General features: G+C 33.0%; 1 long non-coding RNA gene across 1 annotated transcript in view; it reads left to right on the top strand.

Moving 5' to 3' along the window:
• The window catches only part of LOC147838531 (uncharacterized), a 3419-nt gene extending 457 nt beyond the window's left edge, over nucleotides 1-2962 (top strand). The window contains exons 2-5 of the long non-coding RNA XR_015522157.1: nucleotides 175-363; nucleotides 562-720; nucleotides 1245-1344; nucleotides 2080-2962. This is a non-coding gene — a long non-coding RNA (uncharacterized LOC147838531). The remainder of the gene's footprint in view (nucleotides 1-174; nucleotides 364-561; nucleotides 721-1244; nucleotides 1345-2079) is intronic.
• Nucleotides 2963-10734: the final 7772 nt, after the last annotated feature.

The raw sequence follows: 10734 nt of genomic DNA, 5'->3' as shown, positions 1-10734 counted from the left end.
TGTGAAAATCGTGTGATTTTCATGTAATTCATTGCTTGATTTGCTTGTATATTAGTTAGCTCGACTAAATGTCTATCATATTTAGACCAACTTGCTTTAACAGTCAGCTAGCTTTTATTTACATAAAAAATATAAAGGGCTAAGTATATATTTTTCTTTCTTTTTGCTCAAAAGGACTGAAATATTGACAATGACATAATTCAATGCAAGATTTCATTGAGGAGGTGAGACTTGCTATCATCAATGAAATTTGACGGTCATTCACCAGCAGATGCAAGAAACCTTTTCTCTTTGCCCAAAAGAAGTTGTTGAGATTTAGCCAGGAAGAAATTAGAGAGAGATAACCTGGACTTTAAGGAAGAGGTAAGTCACTATATTGCAATTGCTTTGGTTTCATTCAAGATAATGCTAAAAATAACAAACAACATTATTATTATAGGTAATTCAAAATACATCTGTATTCAGCATTTGAACATTTAAATATTTACATTTACAAATATATATATATATATATATATTATGTGTAAATATTAATATGTATGTTTTTTTTGTATATTGTAGATCTGCAAAGAGTTTTCTCAGATCTGTAATGTAGATCCCCTGAGACAGTTAATCGAGTGACTTGATAAATATACAGCACCTCTCCTAAAACTCTACAGAAAAAGAAGGGATTCAGTGGGTCCAGAGATGGATACAACTTTAAACAAGATGGATGAGCAGGTACTCATTAAGATTTTTTTTTTCTTATACACCCGACTGATGTTTTTAACATGTGCAACATATTTTGTCCTGTCAAACACAAAAGCATGAATTTCATGCTCAGGTAATACAGTCTAATAAAACGTAATTGCAACAATTTAATTGTCCAGCCCTTTTGCATTAATTTTAATTGTGTCAAGTTGTGTTTTGATTGTGAGATGGAAGTAAGATAAATAACAGATGTTTCACTTGTTTTGAGTGACCATTTCAAATGAATACATTCAAAGAGGAAAATAAAAAATAATAGCTGTAGTTTTTAACTCAAAGTAATTGTCAAATGAAACTAAACATTTTTCTAAATTTGCCAACACAACCATTATCAAATTCCATTGTATGGAAACCACAAAATTCTTTTTTAAAAATAAAGCCATGTGTTTTTTCAACAGCATGAATAAAATACTATGCTCATTTAAATGTACTAAGTACATTTTTACTTACAAAACAATAAGATTGTAAAACACCCTTTGTAAATGACTTTCCTTTAGGTCACTGATATTGTCACCGATCGAGAAAGAGCAGCTCTTGAGGGATTGCCAATTTTTCTTCGTAAAAATTCATTCTGCTTGCTTTCTCAAGATATGTCTGGTAAGTTACCCATTTTCATACCCTATTCTACATTTATTAGTCTGCTTGGTAACACTTATAATAGCTGCACGCTATAAATAATTTATTTAGTATTAGCGAATAGTTAATTTATTTTCTGTTAAGCATAACTCTACATGAAGTGCTCAATGATTGTATTTTTTTAACTTTAATGATTCATTTGTATTACTAATTTAAGTATTGCATTATTTACAAACCAGTTATTTAAGAATACTTGGTGTTTTTAAGATCATTCAGAATGCTTAAGTACACGATTAATAAACTATTCAAATTAACATTTAAATATCCTAATATTAAGGTATGTAATAATAGTTACTTTGTATGTTAGTATATGCTTTATGAGCTTAACTTCATCCATTTGTGACCTAATCTAAAGTGAGGACTATTTATGCTTTATAAATCCCTTAGGAATGATAATTAAAGGCTCAGTTATATTCTAAATAGGACAATTAACAACTTTCACAATTGAAACTGTATCAAATAAAAGTAAATCTTTGCAATTTTATGTAAAATAAAAGTTTAAAAAATTGCTAAATATTAAAAAGTTGTCAATATATTGTTCAATTATTATATATTATAGACTATTCAAAGTGTTACTGTTTGTATGTACGAAAGTATTACATGTTTTTATTTTCTTTGCATAATAGTAATAACATTAATAAGTAGTAATTAATATTACACATCAATTAATTTTCCTATTACTTAATCTCCTATAAGGACACGGACGCTAAAATCTTGGAGGAGGCCATAGTACTTCAGGATATCACACATCTGCCTGCAGCCTTCGCTTACTTGTTCAGCCTCTTGTATAGACTGAATATGGAACACCCAAAAGAACTCAAATATACTTTTTAAGTGATTCAGCATGTTTTATGGAGGTTGGTGGCACATGATCTGCGAGAGTTCAGTTCATTCATTCATTCATTTTCTTTTCGGCTTAGTCCCTTTATTAATCTGGGGTCGCCACAGCGCAATGAACTTGTTTTACGCAGCGGATGCCCTTCCGGCTGCAACCCATCTCTGGAAAACATCCATACACACTCATTCACACATACACTATGGACAATTTTAGCCTACCCAATTCACCTGTGCCACACGTCTTTGGACTGTGGGGGAAACCAGAGAACCCAAAGGAAACCCACGTGAACGCAGGGAGAACATTCAAACTCCACACAGTAACAGCAACTGACCCAGCTGAGACTCGAACCAGCGTCCTTGGTGGGAGGCGAAAGCACTTCCTACTGTGCCACTGTTTGAATGTTTTGAGGTCTGTTTTTGGACTTGATGTACTTTGTTGACAAAAGTGCAGTACACTTTAAAGACTGTTTGAATGGAGTGGATTTTAGGGTTTACTCTGATTAGATGATTGTATATTCACCTGGTTTGAGTGTTTGGACACACTAATAGCTTGGTTTTAGTAAGGTTGCTAGTTATTTTATGTTGAGGCAGTGTACAATCTTTTCAAATCTGGAAACATTCAGTACTAGTTGTGTACAAACTAGCCCAATGCTGAACACGGCTAATGTCAAATGCTGATTTTGTATGCAAATGTTTTGGATTGTGATTTGAACACAGTTAAAAATAAAAAAAGTGAATTGACTATTCTTGTGTATTCAATTTGAATCCTAAAAATTAATAGTAAATGCATAATGAATCAGTTTGTTTTATTTTGTTCAGTAAACTAAAAAAAATCTTGTTGGGTAAACATGATCATTTTTGTTCAGTAAACAAAGGATCTTGTTGAATAAACGTGAACATTTTTGTTCAGCAAACAAAAGATCTTGTTGAGTAAACATGATCATTTTTGTTCAGTAAACAAAAGATCTTGTTGAATAAACGTAAAAATTTTTGTTCAGCAAACAAAAGATCTTGTTGGGTAAACATGATCATTTTTGTTCAGTAAACAAAGGATCTTGTTGAATAAACGTGAACATTTTTGTTCAGCAAACAAAAGATCTTGTTGAGTAAACATGATCATTTTTGTTCAGTAAACAAAGGATCTTGTTGAATAAACGTGAACATTTTTGTTTAGCAAACAAAAGATCTTGTTGAGTAAACATGATCATTTTTGTTCAGTAAACAAAAGATCTTGTTGAATAAATGTGAAAATTTTTGTTCAGCAAACAAAAGATCTTGTTGAGTAAACATGATCATTTTTGTTCAGTAAACAAAAGACCTTGTTGAATAAACATAAAAATTTTTGTTCAGCAAACAAAAGATCTTGTTGAGTAAACATGATCATTTTTGTTCAGTAAACAAAAGACCTTGTTGAATAAACGTAAAAATTTTTGTTCAGCAAACAAAAGATCTTGTTGAGTAAACATGATCATTTTTGTTCAGTAAACAAAAGATCTTGTTGAATAAACGTGAAAATTTATGTTCATCAAACAAAAGATCTTGTTGAGTAAACATGATAATATTTGTTCAGCAAACAAAAATATGTTGTTGGTTAAACAAGGAATTCAACAAAATATTTTAAGTCGACTTAGTTAACTCAAAAAGCTGTGTGTGATCAGTTGCCTTATTATTTTAAGTTTATTCAACTTTTTTTTTTACAGTGCATATATGGACATAATATTTCACTAAAAGTACATCATATTAAAAGATGATGCTTAGGTTTTATTCTAATTAGCTTGCAATAAGCCCAAATAGCAAAGTGAAATGAAAATTCATGTAAAAATAGTCTTGGGCTTTAAGAGGTTAATGAATAAGAGTTATGGTGACTCATAAACTGATAATATTACACAGAGCTCAAACCTAATGAGTTATGACTTAATTAATTATATTTTTGTGTTAACTTAACTATAAGCAATACCAAACCATTTGATTAGCTATAGTTGTTTGGACTTAAATTGTTCTATTAACTGAACTCACAGATTTAATAACTGAACTTAATAGCTGAAAACTTCGATGAAAACTAATAGATCATTTGGACCCAGAAACTGATGTGTAACTGAGCAAGCAGATAGAGATGTTAAGTCCTGTCCTTCTGTGCCTGAAAGCTGAACATTCCCCTTTATTTTTGAATGAGCCTGACGGGCCCCAGCAACACACCTTTTTCCTGAGGTCAAAGGTCAGACGGGGAAATAAAGGTGGAGGTTTGAACCCCCGAGGTGGCAATGTGTGTTACGGAGTTTATGTCCATCATATATTTAAATAGTAAATAGAAAAATTGTGTTCTAAAAATGTGTAATTTACTAATTGGCTGATTTTATTTTTTTGACTATCTATTTTTTGTGTATATATACTCAATATTTATTAAGTATATATAATATATAATGAAAAGGCATGAAGTTTTATAAATGTATGTTTAGGAATTAATTTGACACATTTCTGTTCTGTTTAATTAACAAAACGTTTTTTTCCCCTGACCAATTGTTTTTATTATCTCTAATCAAATTTGTGTAGAGTAATTGTGGTGCTGTTTTAATTTCATCTGTCGTCTCTTATGAGAGGCTTAATCTTAATCCATAACCACAACAGCTGCAAACAGGCCTGCTAGTTAAAACAAACTCTTCTAAATTATCTTTTTGGGCCATGACCCTTTCTTGGCAGGATGAACTTCAGGTTATGGACCCTCACCCCTGAATGAAGTTTGCAGAAGTCAGATTCATGGAAACACACAATTTCCTTATGTCCCTTCATAGTATCTTTGCACACATACTCACTATCCACTGTACACAGACATGGTTGGTCAGTGATTCCTGTAAAAATATAAAATTACTAATAAATTCTACCTTAGCAACTTTTGCAATTCACTCTAGGTCTGATCTGGTTTAATGTAAAATAAGTGTGGGGCAAAAACGTAGAGTTATTCATTTAGCCAATGCTGTTGAAAAACAACTGACTTGTTCAATTAGATTTAGCAACCATTTAAAATACCACAAATGTTTCCCCTCCTCTTTTCAGTGCTTCGGTGGCTGCGCAATGACAGCACAAATAACAAAACATGGGCTTTCATTATCTCATCATAACACACATGCTGCGCTTCAGTTAAGGGAGAAAAAGAATTACACTATTATATAAAAGGAACAACATACATAGGCATATACAAAATATGTTAAAATTAATGTGTTAAAAATGTTCTATAAAATATGGATTGTTTGAAAACACTGATCAATTGGGATTTATGACAAGTGCTGTGCACTTTTTTCTCTGGTTCTGCATTATATATCACGGGAAAGCAGATTTGAATTTAGCAGCTGATCACGGGACACACTAAATATTCTACACTGTTAAAATATTCTTGCTGCCTTACTGTACATTTTGTTGTTGAATCAAATGAACTTTTCTAGTCATCTCAGATAACATCGATCCAACTGACAAAAAATATTAAGTAAAACGTTTTAACTTGAAGTGAAGTTGAAACCTGATCAACTTATTAAAATGCAACATAAACATATTTGTTGTCTTGACATTTTTTCATCAAATTCTTTACAGTGTACATAGCGATGGTATGCTTCAAAAACCAGCCTAGACTGATCACACCAGTTTGATTATACACGTCAAAATGTTAAAGGTGTTGTATAGGATTGACACCTAGCTGTTGAACTAGGTATTTCAGTCCAAATTTTAAAAATTGAATTAGGATTTGTGTTTTTTTCTACCTCACCCCTCCTCCGACAACTCCACACAAATGAAGGTTGCCAGATTGACAACACTAACAGGAGCGAGCGTCTTTGGGGATCAAACCTTACAATTTATGCTGCTCAGCTAATGATTACAGTTGTATTATGCAGTGTTTCCACTACGACTTTTTCCAGCTGTGGCAGCAGGCCTTTTTTTTTTTACACAGATCTACAGTACCTACTACCTGTGTCGTTATTTGAAAAATGTCGTGAGTGCGGTATTAGAAGTGGGGATCGCCTTTATGTAATAGCCTACAAGCATGCAAATCTCTGTGCTTGCGCGCCGATTTCCTCTGCTTGTGCACAAAACTTCTTGCACGCCCCCTCAAATATAAGCCACTTTAAGAGCACACAGATCTTCTTGTGCGCTCTCAAATAAACGCTGCTGAGTGCGATTTAATGTGTTTATGTAACAAGTATGTCTCCAGCATTTATTAGATTTGCTAGGAATATTTATGAATTTCTCTAATAGACCTACAGAGTTGCATTAATGCGTCCTGAAGTAAAGTGAAAGTGTGTTTGCTGGCTTCACGCATCACGCACCTGTCAGTCAGCCAGTTGGTCAGTCAGTCAGTCAGCAAAGGGTAAACAAACAATGCACAGCACTACTACGGATATAGAAAAGTTTTCGCTGTTATAATTCACTTATCCTTTAATATGTTTTGGTGCGATTATTGAATGAGGAGCTGTAATGTAGCCATGGCGGGATGAATTTTGGCATGGCGCCCCGCCATAGAAGAATGAATGTAGTGGAAACCATGATTATGTATATTATTTGCTAATCAAAATACACCTTATGTAGATTTTTATATATTTAAATATTTGAATATATTTGAATTTCTGAAAATGCTTCTGTTCTTTGCAGTTCCAGCCTGATCTCACGAGGAAGCTTAACTATTTTATGTTTTGTCAGTTTAGTGGCTAATTCATATGCAAGTTCAGTCATACAAAAATGTACAATTTTAAAAAGGAGGTATGACACCCAATGCAGCCCCTAAACCTATCTGTCATTGGGTGATGATCAAATCATACTAGCCACTAAATCAAAATGTTACGAATTGCCGTGAGATCTTGTTAGCAGTTCACGATTAAATGTGTCCCTGCATACACTGTGGAAGCCTTCATAACCATAATGAAATACACTGTTATTATGGGTGCTGAAACATAAATAAGTTAACTGGGTGGAGTTATACAAACCAAAACAACACAAACAACCAAAAGCATTCTGACACGGAATGCTTATTTTTAAAGGTGAATGACTGTAGCATTGTTGTTTAGAAAAACAGGTACAGTGAGGGAAAACGTATTGAACACATCTTGTTTTTTTTCTAGGAATAATATTTCTAAAGGAGCTGTTGACATGGAATTGAACCAGATTTTGATAAAAACCCACACAATACAAACATAAAACAAAACAAATTTCAAAAATCTGAAAAAATGACGTGTGATATCAACGAAATGGCACAATATCAAAGTACTGAACTACTGAAATGTCTTCAATACTTTATATAAAAGGCTTTTTTTGTGATGTCAGCATAAAGATACCTCTCATATAGAGAATGAAGTCACATCCATTGCTCAAGTGGGATTTTTTTTTTTTACAAAATCTTGATGGTTCTGTGGGTCTCATCTATCAAATCTGATTTTTATTTTGTATTTTCTGTTGGATTTAAGTCAGGTGATTGGGTTGGCCATTCTACGCTTGATTTTCTTTCTCTGAAACCATTTAAGAGTTTCTTTGGCTGTGTTTTGAATCATTGTCTTGCTGAAATGTCCCCCCTGGTTTCATCTTCATCATCCTGCTAATGTACATGTTGGACTGAAGCAGTGAATATTAATTTACAATGGCGAAGGGCAGATGGTTGCTGAAAATCCACTTAGAGATTTCAGCTGCTCTCTGGGCTTTTCACTTTCTACAACTCCCTTTCTTCATGTGTTCAATACTTTTTCCCTGTGTCATTTTATTTTACTATTTAAGTTGTAAACTAATTAATTTGTTTTCTTTGCATACTGTATATGGGTTTATTTGGTCGATACCAACATCCAGGTGGAATTTTCAAGTCAATGGCACCTTTAGAATTTATTTTTTTTCTGGAAAAATAGTGACGTGTTCAATACTTATTTCCCCTATTGTATGTTCACTTTTCCCAAATATCTGCAAACGTATTTTGGTATTTTTATCCCTTAGAAGAGTCAAAAATTTACATACAGCTCCTTAAAATGCTTGATTAAGGAATGTCATTCCAGAGCATGAACAAATACTGCAGTTTTTACCTAAACAGCCTATTTTTTAACAAGTTTACCTCAAAGCGGGCTAACAAAATAAACACTGTCAACTTTGATTACATGACGACTTCAAGCTGCTCTTCATCTGCTGTTGTTGTGTCTCTGATAGTCACCAGCAATTTAGCATTTTAAATCTACTTTATCTTATCAGTCGTTACAGTCAATGGTGCATGCAGCCTGACTCATTCTCTTTTTATTTGCCGTTTTCATCTTCCTCGCCCTCTTTCTCCAGGAGTGTATCTGTGCTGCAGTATATCTGCCAGCGCTGACCGCTGTATGAGTCCAGGAGGGGGGCAGTTGACCGAGGGGCCCATTTGAGATATTATCAGACCCAACCATCAGTCTCAGCTCAAGTTTCATCCATCCCCCATCACCTCATACCTCTTTACCCTCCGCAAACCTACTCTTTTCTACCTTCCTTCACGGTGTGACCCCCTGCAAGCCCTGACCCTGTTTTATCAGCACCAGCTTTTTTAAATAAATAAAATTCTTCTTCCCGTTTTCCCCACTGAGAGCTCCATAATGGAAACCACATTAGATGTTCGGTTCTTAAGTGATTTAAGGCTCATTTTGAACAATGTCCATTGGGACTCTTTCAGTGACGAAAGAACAGCACGTTCTGCTCTACAACAGTATTGTTTTAGTGTTCATTTCGTCTTGAACTCAACGTTTTGGATTGGATTTTTGATTTGGACTAAAACTTTGTAATTTTGCCACAACATACAGTACAAATGTGCCATTTTTTTTTTTTTGGAAGGAGTCTTTCTTTTCCTGACCATTCAGTTTCTCCATTCCTTCATTTTCGGGCATGAGCAAAACATGACGTGGAGGCCATTAGTTTGGTTTTTCTTTTTGTTCCTTTTCTTCGGCATTTATTATGACAAAACAAGCCCTGACAGGGTTAATAGGACCCTATTGTGAAGTAAAAAAAGGTCTTGAAATTCCCTGAAAAACTTTTGTGTTGTGATTTGAGGTTTATTTTGTGATTTCAGGCCTGTTTGCTGACAACTGTCAGTAACACTTTAAACTGATTTATAAAAATGGCTTAATTTCTCAACATTATATATAAAATCCATCAAAAATGATCAATGAACTTAATCAGAATAAAATAATTTAAATAAACCTGTAATAAAAAAAATCTGTTATTTAAAGTCATTATATTATTTAGTGTTTATTATGTAATCTATTGGTAGCAGTTTATAATAATTACACACACTGACTCGTTTTTTAAGCATTAGCAAAAATTTAATTCATTATTTGTTAAGCATCAACTCTACAATAATAAGCAGTTTATAAATACAACTAAAGATGTGCTGTGTTCTTGATTTCGTAAGCATATTTATAATGTGCTTTATCGTATTTTCATACATTGTTACTGATTAATAAACTATTCCAATAACTATTTATATATTTATTCAGGCATATAGTAATTGTTTTTCTGTATATTATTAAATGCTTTATTAACTTTATGGAGTTTTGTGACCTAAATTAAAGTGAATGCTATTTATGCTTTATTAATCACTTATAAATGACAATTACAGGCTCAGAAGAAAAATGAAAATAAATAAAAAACAAATAAATTAATTAGTAAATAAAATACAACTTCTTCTTCTTCTTTTTCTTTGGCCTTAGTCCCGTATGGTTGCGGGGTCGGCTCTTTGGAACAAGTCCTCCATTTAGACTTGTCCATATGATAACGACTTTTTTACACCTTCCAGCCGGCCTGTCATCTGGGCCTTTCACCCTCATACACTACAGACAATTTAGCCAACCCAATTCCCCTGCAGCATGTCTTTGGACTGTGGGGGAAACCGGAGCACCCGTAGGAAACCCACGCAAATGCAGGGAGAACATGCAAACTCCTCACAGAAATGCCAATTGAGCCGAGGTTCGAACCAGCGACCTTCTTGCTGTGAGGTGACAGCACTACGCCACTGCTTTACCCTAGTAAATAAAATACAACATCAATGGATAAAACAACAATCTAATAATTTAACAACATAATAGTCATTTCAGTGTTATTCAGCCATGTTTACACTGTACTGTAATTTTATATTTAGATAAGATTGCAAAGACTTATTTTTCATTTGATAGTTTTATTTGTATATCTTGAAATTATTATTGTTTTTTTCCTATGAATCACTCTGCAGTTCATTTATTCATTTTTTCTGTTTAGAATATAACTGAGACTTTTATTGTCATTTATAAGTAGATTCAGACAGTATCTGCGGACATTTTTTGCTATTTCTGGCAGATTATTGTAAAAAAATCTATTTATATAGATTTATGTGGAATGATTTTGGGTGTATCATAACTAAAAACTTAATATGTTAAATATTTTGTTTTAAATAAAAATATTATTATTAATAATAATAATACATTTTAAACTTTTCTTTAATGTTTACAATGGAAATTCTATTAGATCTATTTATTTGGTAAACAAAGCAAGTCTCTCATA

The sequence above is a fragment of the Danio rerio genome, chromosome 22, assembly GCF_052040795.2.
Source record: "Danio rerio strain M-AB ecotype USA chromosome 22, GRCz13ab, whole genome shotgun sequence".
NCBI lineage: Eukaryota > Metazoa > Chordata > Actinopteri > Cypriniformes > Danionidae > Danio > Danio rerio.
The sequence above is the reverse complement of the archived record's forward strand: the minus strand, read 5'-3'. Positions and strand labels throughout refer to the sequence as shown.